The sequence below is a fragment of the Hemitrygon akajei genome, chromosome 7 (assembly GCF_048418815.1).
Source record: "Hemitrygon akajei chromosome 7, sHemAka1.3, whole genome shotgun sequence".
Lineage (NCBI taxonomy): Eukaryota > Metazoa > Chordata > Chondrichthyes > Myliobatiformes > Dasyatidae > Hemitrygon > Hemitrygon akajei.
In genome coordinates, this window is record NC_133130.1 from 44448210 (window position 1) to 44461006 (window position 12797).

The following is a 12797-nucleotide window of genomic DNA, read 5'->3' on the forward strand; positions in this document are numbered from 1 at the left end:
AGTTCTCCAATGCTTTGAAATGCACTTTGTAGATTATCTGTGTCTCCAAAGCATACAGAAGATCAGAGAACATTGCTGCTTGCTAACCCACAGTCGGTGGTTTAGTGGCATCCGCACCTGACTTCGAGGGAAGTGGTCCTGGGTTCAAATCCAGCCAGCTCCTTGCACGCTATCCACTTGAGCTGGGTTGAGCATCAAGCTAACAACTTGGACTTGTAAAAAACAGGCAAAAGCTAAAGAAATAGTAAGGTTGCCGCCTGATGCTCCACAAGGTGTGAAGAGGAACAAGCATAGTACAGGATTTGATGTTAGATTTTCCTTAGCTAGGCAGAGGCTGTGTTAGTGCATTGGAGATGGTGATGAATTGTGTCATTAAAGCCTGCTCACACTGAAGGAAGGTTCTAATATGTGTGAAATGATTTAAATTTTCAAGGTCTCATCATCCACCTTGTCTGCCATTGTGTGATGGTGACAGGTTGGTTTAGTCCAAGGTTTATCTTTGTATATGTCTTAGTGAAGGAGTAAAAAGTAACTTGGATCTTGATCTCTGAATGTGCAAGTACACAAGTGTCATCTGCATAATATAAATTAGTGTCTAATTGGTGCTATTTTGGTTTTGAAAAGAGATAACAAGATTAATCCTATAGATCAACTCCATTCCAGAAGGAAGTTAGTCAGTGTGAGGTGAAGTTTGAAGAGAGGAAGAATTGAGAAAAGGATTGGTGCATAGACTGGTTTGACACAATTAGCTCAGTGAAGCCATTTGTTAAGTTCATGGCTTGCATGCCATCTTGTAGTGGATATAGAATGACAACAAATTCTGGACAAGATCAGATTTGATAAAGGATTCTCTATTTTTCTCATTGGTGACAGTGTTCAAGGCTTTTGTGGGATTCATGAAGACATATACAGTGGTACATGCATCTCCTTACATTGTCCTCTTCCACCCCCCGTCCACAGGTACAGGTCAAGTAATAAATGAAAAAGTAGTCTTGAAATTCTCCTATGAGCTTACCTTCCACCAATTTCTGTGGGGCTGCCCTTTCAAAACGTCACATTGTCATAGTGCTTACCCTTCTTTAGATAGCAAGTAATGATTTTGGAGATTTTCCCTTAACCACAGAGCAAAATACTGCTGGAATAGTCTAAACAATGCAGTTGAATCCACGTGTGATCCATACTTCTTCAAACAATGGCAATGAATTTAAAGTGCTTGCATCAGCCACAGCTGTAAAAGGTTATCATGGTCTGATGATAATTAACTGTTTATTCTCTAAAGATTTCATATAACGCAGGCATTGTCAGCCGCTTCATAATGATCACTTTTTATCTGCCTAAAGGAAATGTGAATTAATTTATGGAATCAAAATCCTATTGTAAAGAAATACCCTGAAGAAGTTGTGCAATTTTTCTGCTTTCCTTGTCTGTATTCAAGAAGGTTTCATGTGTAATAATTTGAAAGTTTGGCAAACCAGTCCAGCTCTTTATGCGTCAAAGTGTTTATTTCACAGGAAAATTATTATTGGCATTTTTTCTTATATAGATAATTCTACTTAATTGTTTTATACTGAGTAAAACACATTACCAATTTGGCACATATGCCCTGAAGCTGACTGGAAGAATGTTATTGAATTGAAATATGCATTTTAAAAATATGGGAAGAAATAAAAAGGTGTAAAATATACATTGCAAAAAGTAGAACAACTTTCAAGGCCAGCAATTAAAACTTTAGTAGCAGCTAATACAACAAATAACTTGCTCTAGGAAGAACTGCAAAATATTTGAATCTAGAGTTGTGTTCATGAAATCTGGAAGCAAAGCCTCAGCCAAATCTGATAAACGTTGTAAGTATTCATTTAAGAATAGATATTCCATTATTCATTGATAATTTATTGAAAGGAGACAATAGATAATTTTGGTCCAGCCCATTAACACACTTCATATAACATTGAAAAATTGGACACACTCCAATTAACTCCAATTGAATTGATAGTTTTAATTCATAATAAAATACCAATAATCTATAATAAAACATAAACTTAAAAAACAATGATATATATTTCAACAATATAATTTAACATCTGTGGTATGCTCATACAGGCACTTGCCCAGTCAGTTTGTGCAATTGAAGATTAAAGCTGATGGGCAGAACATTTGACAATTGCTGATATAGCAATAGCATAGCCTTTAAAGTTTCAGCTCAGATGTGATCTGTATTTCCAGTTGCACGTGTTCTTATTTTCCCAGACTCTTTGCACTATAATCTGTTCTACAGCAGTAAATCTGTGCAAGAACGACTTGAACAAATGGTACAGGAAACAGATCCTACCCGATTTACATCAGCCGAGCTGGAAGAAACACAAATCACAATGGGGGAAGGAAAAGGAGATGGAATATTATTTCATGCTTAGGAAACTCTGTCAGCACAAAACTAAACAGAGCAAAGAGTAGAAGCAGACTGAAAATGCCAGAAGGTAAGAATCTAAAGGGAAATATATTAAAATATTCTTTTAAAACCTCAGAAATTTGAGGAAGGCTTTGATGGAAGAAACTCATACTTCCGGAGTTCCTGAACTTTTAACTTACAAATAATAGAGCCCTTGAACAGTTGATCAGTCAGATAGTATTTTGATACATCCATAATTATGGGATCAAGCCTGAAGCTCTAGTACCATCATGTACTGATTAAGTGTTTAGTATCTGAAAAAGTCTGGTCAAAAGATAGTGTAAGACTATATTATTTAATACAGATGAATACTTTTGCTGTTCATTTTAAATATATTCAATGTTTATTTAGGATTATCTACCACTGGTCATTCAGTAACCCCTTTACATTTGTAAGCCAAGATGCAAATATTTACTGCTATAGCTTTGTAGTCTGTTTTATACGTTCCACTTGCAACATCGATATTCAAACTCTTTTCACCTTGTGTTTCTGCACAGGAGCAATAGTCCTGGATAATTTCCCTCGCCTGGAGATACTGAAATCAACCTAATACAGCACAACTGGGATTAGAGATAAAAACTGGGACTTGTTATATTTCAATTCTTGGGCTCAAAAGTTAATTCATCTTCAGAGCTGGTGTGAGTCAGTTACATTGTCTTTTTTTGTTGTTGCAGGTTGGTTATGTTGAAATATTTTGGCTATTTTCCTCTGAAGTGGTGAACGCTTAGGAGTCACATTCTAAAATGAGCTTACCATCAGAGATGAGTAACAGTAAAAAGTGGTGAATATTCATTAAATTCAGGGAGGTATTTGAATTCTTGCAGCAATGTTGAAATTACAACATCTGGTTTAATGAAGAACTTAATCTAGAGCAGCACAAGCAAAATAGCTACTGGCTTTATCATAGACAATGCAGTTTCACCCTACTGTTTTATAGATTACAAAATTAAAACTCCTGGAGGACTCTAACATGCAGAAAAACAACGTTCTTTCATTTCTTGCTTCTAATTGCTGTGGAGTTCTTGTACCAGGGAAAATGTAGTGATAGTTCCAATCTAAATTTGGAAATACAGACAGGTTCAGACCAGTTCGATTTTTATAGGAGAAACGAAATATATCTGAGTCTCTGAGTATGATCATCTTTAAAATCTTTTCATCTTCAATGTCAGCTAATTTGATTCAATTTGACAAGTCCATATTTTACTCTTCTTGTGTTCCTGTATGGCAGCCTTAGACACTTTCAAAATGAATCCCAGATTTTACTGTTCTACTATTGTAGTTCTGAGGCTGTGCCTTTTGAGTTTAGTTGCCCCTCTTTACTTTGCATTGTCTGCAGATCTGATCAGGACGTAATAAGCTCATACATTGTTCGGTTATCCTGGTTTTACTGGGATTCCAGGGCTGCCGAAGGAATATAAAATGCATTTGACAACCTTTTTCCTAGTTTACTACTGCTAATGTCAAAGATTAGCCTGCAAGTAGCCAATATTCCAAGTCTGGCTTATAATTGGATAAAGAAGCACCCCCTCTAAGCCAATGAATGGTTACCACCAAAATTAATAGTATGAGGCAGAAAACATGAAGAATACAGCTAAAGAGAATTAATTTAACGGATTTATTTCAGGTTAAAAGTTGAAAATATGTAACAGTTTGTAGTTGGGAGCTAAAATTTACCAAAGTTAATGTAAATGAAAGCAGGACAAATTGAGAATGTGATTATAAAGGGAAAGACAAATCAAAGCAGTTAGATGAAAAGGTTTTTCTACTGAAACAAGTCTTCATTTTCAACTAAGTTGTGCTGTGGTCTTTGGTACTTAACATGTCTGCCACAGTGACAAAGGAGCTCCAAGGATTCATGTTCCTGATCTCAGATGCTGGCTACAGGGAGTTAATTAACCTGCCAGTACATCCTAAAGATGCATATTAGATATTGTATAAGCTTTAAAAAATGGAGACACCTCTTTCTCCCTTATTAGGGAGAGACAGAGCCTGTGGTATGTTGAATCCCGGGTGAACAATCTAGTCTTTGGGGTAACTGCAAGTCTGTGTTTTTACTGATGTTTTGCTCAGTGGTGGATGCTGATGCTGTTTTTTGCTGGTGTGGGAGGGGGGACTGTTGCTTGCTTCCGCTTATGCGTGAGAGGGAGGGGAGCTGGGTATTCTTTGGGGTTCTAACATTTAACTGTCATTCATTCTTTGCAGCACTCTCTGTTTTCGTGGATGGAAGCTAAGAAAAAGCATTTCATGATGTATATTGTATACATTTCTCTGACATTAAATATACCTTTGAAACCTTAAAATAAAAAAGAGAAATTAGAGAGCAAATTATTGCAGGATCACAGGAAAAGTAAAGAAAGGGAAAATGGAACTAAAGGGATTGTCTATTGGTATGGATTCAATGAGCACAGTAGCCTACATCTCCATCATAATAACAGGTAATTCATGGTAATAATTAAACATCTATAGATACTTGATTCTGTTTATTAGCACAATTACTTTATTTTCATCATCACGGTGCATGAAATGAAAGGAAACAGGAATGTGGCACTGGTACCCAGTCGCCTCTCTGACGTACATGGAGACATGGCATGACATTATTATACCTGCTTTCAACATATTTCATTGCAAGAAATCTGAAAAAAAAACACCATCACGTCCAGTTTCCTCTTCATGTACTGCCAAGAAACGGTGAAATCCACCACTGGGTCTGCGTACTCTGCCAATTTCACACTCGACTTGACTGTGGTTGATGAAATGACACTGCATTATTAGGAATGGAGTGTTTTGACTTATCCCTTGTGAGATTCAACACACAATAAACATTCATTACAAAGTAGTGTTCACACTTTGTCAGGTTGAGGAACAACTGCAGAAAATATAACTAGAAATGTTTCATCACTCATGAGATGATCATTCACCTTCTAGATCTATAAATTGATTTTCAGATATGAGGAACATTGATTGGGCAATACCTCTGTTCAGAAAGGGATAAAATGGATGTCAATTAACTTAGCTTTATTGAAACTCTGGCTCAGTTATGATCAGAGTGCAGCTCTCCCTCTCACTCTCTTCGGAAGATAATGGATATTTCAACATCCAACAGCAGTCCATTTATCACCTCGGTCCTGTCCTTAAAATCACATCGTGGTGAAACAGTTGTCTGTTCAAAGATGAGGTAAAATGAGCAGGCCTGAGGCACACACAATGTGGCTTTGAACCATGAAGCAACATTAGAATTCAGGTTGCTTCTGCCAGCAAGTTCTTAATTAAATTTTCAGAGTGGAATGCAGCTGGGAGGGAGTGATCAGAAAGGGAACTCCCTTTCTCAGCATCTCCCATGGGCTGCTGAGGAAATGCAAAAGGGAACTGTGGCCATACAGTCAGGAATGGTGAGCAACAGCAATGACAGGAAAGAGCACCTGCTCAACTTTCGCCCCACGGAACACTGAGATCATGAAAAGCAAAACCACTGCAGTTGCTGAAAATTGCAAACAAAACCGGAAAACACTCAACAAGGTGACCTGATAGAGGTGTACAAGGTGATGAGAGGCATGGATCATGTGGATAGTCAGAGGCTTTTTCCCAGGGCTGAAATGGTTGCCACAAGAGGGCACAGGTTTAAGGTGCTGGGGAGTAGGTACAGAGGAGAAGTCAGGGGTTAAGTTTTTTACTCAGACAGTGGTGAGTGCATGGAATGGGCTGCCGGCAACAGTGGTGGAGGCGGATACGATAGGGTCTTTTAAGAGGCTTTTAGATAGGTACATGGAGCTTAGTAAAATAGAGGGCTATAGGTAAGCCTAGTAATTTCTAAAGTAAGGACATGTTCAGCACAACTTTGTGGGCCGAAGGGCCTGGATTGTGCTGTAGGTTTTCTTAAGTCAAACAGCATCTGTGGAAAGAAAAATTGAACTAATGACGCCAAAGGGTCTTCTGTCTGAAACATTCGTTCTGTTTTTCTTTCACATTTATACTGCCTAATCTGCAGCATGTTTCCAATATTCTCTGTTTTTATTCTGCATTCAAATTACATTTTTCCAACAGCCCAATCAAATCAAGATAGAAGGCTACACATAGGTTACAGCGAGTAATTTAAAAAGGAAACTTCTGGGACTTTAAGCTTTTTCTGGTAGCCCAATTGAATTGTGGTTCATTAGCAAGGGCAAATAAAAATAAGGTAGGGGCAATTGGAGTGGCCATTGTTGGAGCCTTGTTGTGTTACAGTGAGGAGGTTTTGGGTCAACAGGCTTGAATGAGGTAAGCTTCTGGTAAGTTTCTTCTTCTGCATTTTTAGTCAGTTAGTGCGGTGAGAATGGCTTCAGAGGCTGTGTTGCATTCTTTGTGTGAGATGAGGGAATTCTGGGAGAACTCCAGCCACCTGGATAACCACAACTGCGCCAGGTGCATTGAACTGCAGCTCCTCAAAAACCATGTCAAGGAACTGGAGCTGGGGGCAGGTACCTGCACAACTGTCAGCACAGGGAAAGAACATGAACGGTCAGTTCAGAGGGCAAAATTGCTGTTAGTGGGATGAGTTGACGTGTAACATTGGGAAAAAATCCAAAAGGGCGACAAATACAGGACCAAAGGTACTCTATTTGGATGCACGTAGCATACAGAATAAGCTAGATGATCTTGTAGCTCAGTTAGAGATTGGAAGGTACCATGTTGTAGGCATCACTGAGTTGTGGCTTAACAATGCATGTTGTACTGAAAGGACAGGCAGGTAGGCAGAGGGGGTGAGGTGGCTCTGCTGTTAAAAAATGAAGTCAAGTCCTTAAAAAGAAGTGACATAGGATCGGAATAAGTAGAATCCTTGTGGGTAGAGTTAAGAAACTGCAAGGGTAAAAAGACCCTGATGGGAGTTATGTACAGGCCTCCAAACTGTAGCTAGGATGTGGGATATAAATTACAACAGAGGATAGAAAAGGTATGTCAAAAGAGCAATGTTGCGATAATCGTGGGGGATTTCAACAAACAGGTAGATTGGCAAAATTAGGTTGGTGCAGGATCCCAAAGGGAGAATTTGTTAAATGCCTAAAATGTGGCTTTTTAGAGCGGTTTATGGTTGAGCACACTAGGGGAAAAGCTATTCTGTATTGGGTGTTGTGTAACGAATCAGATTTGATTAGGGAGTTTAAGGTAAAATAACCCTCAGGAGACAGTGGTCATAATATTATAGACTTCAGCCGCAATTTGAGAGGGAGAAGCTAAAGTCATGTGTATCAGTATTACAGTGGAGTAAAGTGAATGAGAAGAGTTGATACATCCCAAAGAAGGAGAAGAATTCTAAAGGTAGGATGATGCAACCATGGCTGACAAGGGAAGTCAAAAACAGCATAAAGGTAATAGAAAAAAACTTATTGGGAAGTTAGAGGATTGGGAAGCTTTTAAACACCAACAGAAGGCAACTAAACGAGCTATAACAAAGGAAAAGATGAAAGAAGCTAATGATATCAAAGAGGATACCAAAAGTTTTTTTTCAGAGATATAAAGAGTAAAAAAGAGGCAAGAGTAGATAGTGGACCACTGGAAAATTATGCTGGAGAAGTAGTAATGGGGGACAATGAACTGGTGGATGAACTAAGTACTTTGCATCTGCTATTTAAGAAAGGTGGGAGGCAGCAAAAAGGAAAAAGGAAACTATAGACCTGTTAGCCTGACATCAGTGGTTGGGAAGTTGTTGGAATCAATAGTTAGGGATGAGATTACGGAGTACCTGGAGGCACATGACAAGATAGGCCAAAGCCAGCATGGTTTCACGAAAGGAAAATCCTGCCTGACTAACCTACTGCAATTTTTTGAGGAACGTACAAGCAGGGTAGACAAAGGAAATGCAGAAGATGTGGTGTACTTGGATTTTCAAAAGGCTTTTGACAAGGTGCCGCACATGAGGCACAGATAAGAGTCCATGGAATTACAGGGAAGTTACTAGCATGGGTGGAGCATTGGCTGATCAGTAGAAAATAGAGATGGGAATAAAGGGTGGCTGCTGGTTACCAATGGAGTTCCACAGGGGTTAGTGTTGGGACTGCTGCTTTTTACGATGTATGTCAATGATTTGGACTATTGGATAATGGATCTGTGGCTAAATTTGCCGATGATGCAAAGATTCATGGAGGAGCGGGTAGTGTTGAGGAAACAGGGAGCCTGCAGAGAGACTTAGATAGTTTAGGGGAATGGGCAAAGCAGTGGCAAATGAAATACTATGTTGGAAAGTGTATGGTCATGCACTTTGGTGGAGGAAATAAACGGGCAGTCTATTATTTAGATGGGGACAGAATTCAAAATGCAGAGATGCAAAGGGACTTGGGAGTCCTTGTTCAGGATACCCTAAAGGTTAACCTCCAGGTTGAGTCGGTGATGATGAAGGTGAATGCAATGTTGGCCATTCATTTCTAGACATATAGAATATAAGAGCAGGGATATGATGTTGAGGCTCTATAAGGCACTCGTGAGACCTTACTTAGTGTATTGTGTGTAGTTTTGGGCTCCTTATTTTAGAAACAATATACTGACATTGGAGAGGGTTCAGAGAAGATTCACGAGAATCTGAGGGAAGTCTGGCAGCTCTTGGGCTATATTCCCTGGAGTTCAGGAGAATGAGGGGGGGATCTCAAAGAAACATTCCAAATGTTAGAAGGCCTGAACAGATTAGATATGGCTAACACAAGTGAATCTGCAGATGCTGGAAATAAATAAAAACACAAAGTGCTGGCAGAACTCAGCAGGCCAGACAGCATCCTGATGAAGGGTTTCGGCCCGAAACGCCGTCACTACCTCCTCCCATAGATGCTGTCTGGCCTGCTGAGTTCTGCCAGCATTTTGTGTTTTTATTAGATATGGCTAAGTTATTTCCCATGGTAGGGGAGTCTAGGACAAGAGGGCACTACTTCAGGATTGAAGGACGTCCATTTAGAACAGAGATGTGGAGAAATTCCTTTAGTCAAAGTCAGAGTATTACTTTAATAGAATTTGTGGCCATGAACGGCCATGGAGGCCAAGTCATTGGGTGCATTTAAGACAAAGACAGATAGGTTCTTGATTAGTCAGGGCATCAAAGGGTATGGGGTGAAGGCAGGGGAGTGGGAATGACTGGATGAATTGGATCAGCCCATGATTGAATGGTAGAGCAGACTCGATTGGCCAAATGGCCTACTTCTGCTCCTATATCTTATGGTCGTTATGGTGGAAGGCACTAGAAGTATGCCAGAAGTTTGAGAGTGAAGGTGCACTGGTAAATATCAGCGATAATAGAGGAAATACATGTCTGGAGTTAGATGAGATAGTGGAGGTGATTAATAAATACTTTGCGTCAGTACTCACCAATGAGATTGACATTCATGAACGTGAGATCAGCATTGAACAGACTAATACGCTGAAGCATGTCGAGGTTAAGAAAGAGGATATGTTGTAACTTTCAAAAAACATTAAGGTAGACAAATCCCTAGGAATGGATGGGATATATATCAGGTTACTCCAGGACAGCATTTACAAGCATTTGGAGAAGCATAGTTTGATTAAGGGTAGTTAGCATAATTCTGTGGGGGGCAGGTCATGGTCAGAAGTCTAATTGACTTTTTTGAGGAAGTGACAGAATAAATTGATGAAGGTAGAACAGTGCATGTGGTGTATATGGATTTTAATAAGGTGTTCGATAAGATTCTCCCTGGTAGGCTCATTCATAAGTTCAGGAGGCAGGGCATCCAAAGAAACGTACTGGTATGGATCTAGAATTGACTTGCTCATAGAAGGTAGAGGGTGATAGTAGATGGAACGTATTTTAGCGTAGAGGTCTGTAAATATTGTTGTTTTGCAGGCATCTGTTCTGGGACCTCTGCTCTTTGTGATTTTCATAAATGACTTGGATAAGAAAGTGGAATGGTGGGTTAGTAAGCTTGCAGATGACAAAGCTTGGCGCTGTTGTGGATAGTGTAGGAGTTTTTTGGAGGTTGCTACAGTAATTGATAGGATGCAGAGCTGGGCTGAGAAGTGGCAGAAAAAGTGTGGAGTGATAAACTTTGGAAAGTCGAACATGAAGGCAGATTGCAGGGTTAATGGCCGGAATCTTGGTGGTGTGGGGGAAAAGAGGGTCTTGATATCCACGTACAGGAATCCCTCTAAGTCGCCGCACAAGCTGATAGGGTGGCAATGAAGGTGTTTAGTGTGTTTACCTTCATTAGTAAGGTGATTGAGTTCAAGGGCTGCAAGGTAATATTGTGGTAATTACATAGAACACACTACAGGAGTTGAGGTAGGGGCAGATGCATTAGGGACATTTAAGAGACTCTGTATATAGGCACACAGATGACAGACAAACAGAAAGATTTTTGGGAGGAAAGGGTTAGATTGAGCTTGGAGTAGATTAAAAGATAGACCCAACATTGTCTCAGCTATTTGTCCTGCATACTTCTTCTGAGATGGGAATGAGGAGGTCCGAGCGTGAACATAAGGAACAGCATGGCTGGTGAGTTGGTGGTGTGGCGTGTACTGAATTGCGATATGCAAAGAGGAAACCAACGTGCTTCTGATTCAGTGTCAGTGTAGTGTGCTCTGCTGACGTTGCTCGCAGTGAATTCTTTCAACTTTGGACAAACCATTCCACCAAACCACTTTGTAGCTGGGTGGTACGGTACTGATGTAATATGTCCTATTCCATTCATTTTCAGGAATGACTGAAACTATTCTGAACCAAGCTCTGGTCCATTGTCACTGACTAAGTGTTTTGGAACACCAGTCCTTAAGAAAAGGTTTCTCAACACATCAACAGTGTGTGAAGCTGTAATGGAAGCTATTGGGATCACTTCTGGCCACTTTGTAACTACATCCACGACTACCAAGATATTGGTGCCCATCAATGCTCTGGCAAATTCCAGATAAGTCTTCTGCCAGGGCAATGCAGGCCATGTCCAGGGACGGAGAGGCACTGATCTTGGCAACTTCTGGGCATGTTGCCATCCAGAGCATGGCAAGCTGCTCAGTCTCAGGCCACCAGACAAATCTTCAAGCCAATACTTTCATCTTGACCACACCTAGATGACCGGCATGTAGATCCTCTAACACACTAGCTCCCAACTTGGATGGTACAGCAACTCTCAAACACCACACAACACAACTTCCATCAAGGGCAAGTGCATTCCAGCACTGGTAAAAATGGGGGAACCGGGACTTCTGCGGAACATTCCACCCATTTTCAGTTGACATGTAGACCTGAGAGAGTGTGGGGTCTTTACTGGTTCCCCTATGGATCATCTCCAACATAATAGGGGGACTTTTGGTTTGTATTAGGGAGAGTAAGTCAAGAGGAATATCCTCTTTTGTAAATTTTTCAGTTATTTCCTTTTCCAAGGGTAAAAGGGACAATCCATCAGCATTTCCAGTATCAATTCAATCTTGTTATTGTGTCCTCCTAGAAACAGAGCCCATCTCTGCATTCATGTTGCTGCTGTTAGTGGAACACCTTTCTGTTGATTGGTAATGGACATTAGGGGTTGATGGTCAGTGATGGGGGTAAACTCACTCCCATACAAGTACTAGTAGAAACATTTTACACCACAAACCAGACTCAAGGCCTCTCTGTCAATCTGTGTGTAATTTTTCTCTGAAGGCATAAAGGAATATGATGCAAAGGATGTGGGGCATTTACTTCCATCACTAATAACATGTGACATGACTGCACCTATACCATAAAGACAGGTGTCACACACAAGCTTCCCTGGAATATGTGGATCATAATGTGTGAATACAGGGCCTGAGGTCTTCACTTCCTCAGACTGCTTTGTCCATTGCTATTTTTCTCTGATTTGTAGTAATGAGTTCAAGGGGTGGAACAGAGATGCCATGTTTGGCAAGAAATCATTATAGCGACTGACAATTCCTAAAAAGGACCACAACTGTGGTATGTCCTTTAGACCTGGGCCAATCACCACTACTTGTTTCTTAGCAGACTTGTGTAAACTTTGTGTGTTAATGGTGTAACCACAGTAAGTGATGCTTGTTTTAAAGTATTCACACCTGTTGCATTGTGCTCGGAACCCATAATCTTCTAATTTTTTTTAACACTATCTTGAGACTTTGGAGATTTTTTTTGTCATCCTTATTGCTAACAATGATGTCATCTAAGTAACACTGGGTGCCTGGGCAGCCTTGCAGCACCTGGTCCATAGATTTCTGCCAAGGTGCAGGTGCAGATGCTACTCCAAATATAAACCTATTATAACATAGAGACATAAAAACATAGAAAACCTACAGCACAATACAGACCTTTCGGCTCATAAAGCTGTGCCAAACATGTCCTTACCTCAGAAATTACCTAGGGTTACCCATAGCTCTCTATTTTTCTGAGCTCTGTGTA

The 12797-nt window shown here is 40.2% G+C and overlaps 1 long non-coding RNA gene across 1 annotated transcript; it reads left to right on the top strand.

The window, feature by feature from the left end:
• The first annotated feature begins 2114 nt into the window (after positions 1-2114).
• Positions 2115-4765, top strand: LOC140729987 (uncharacterized). The gene is made up of 3 exons (XR_012099458.1): positions 2115-2474; positions 2944-3084; positions 4649-4765. It is a non-coding gene; the product is annotated as an uncharacterized lncRNA (long non-coding RNA).
• The last annotated feature ends 8032 nt before the right edge of the window (positions 4766-12797 follow it).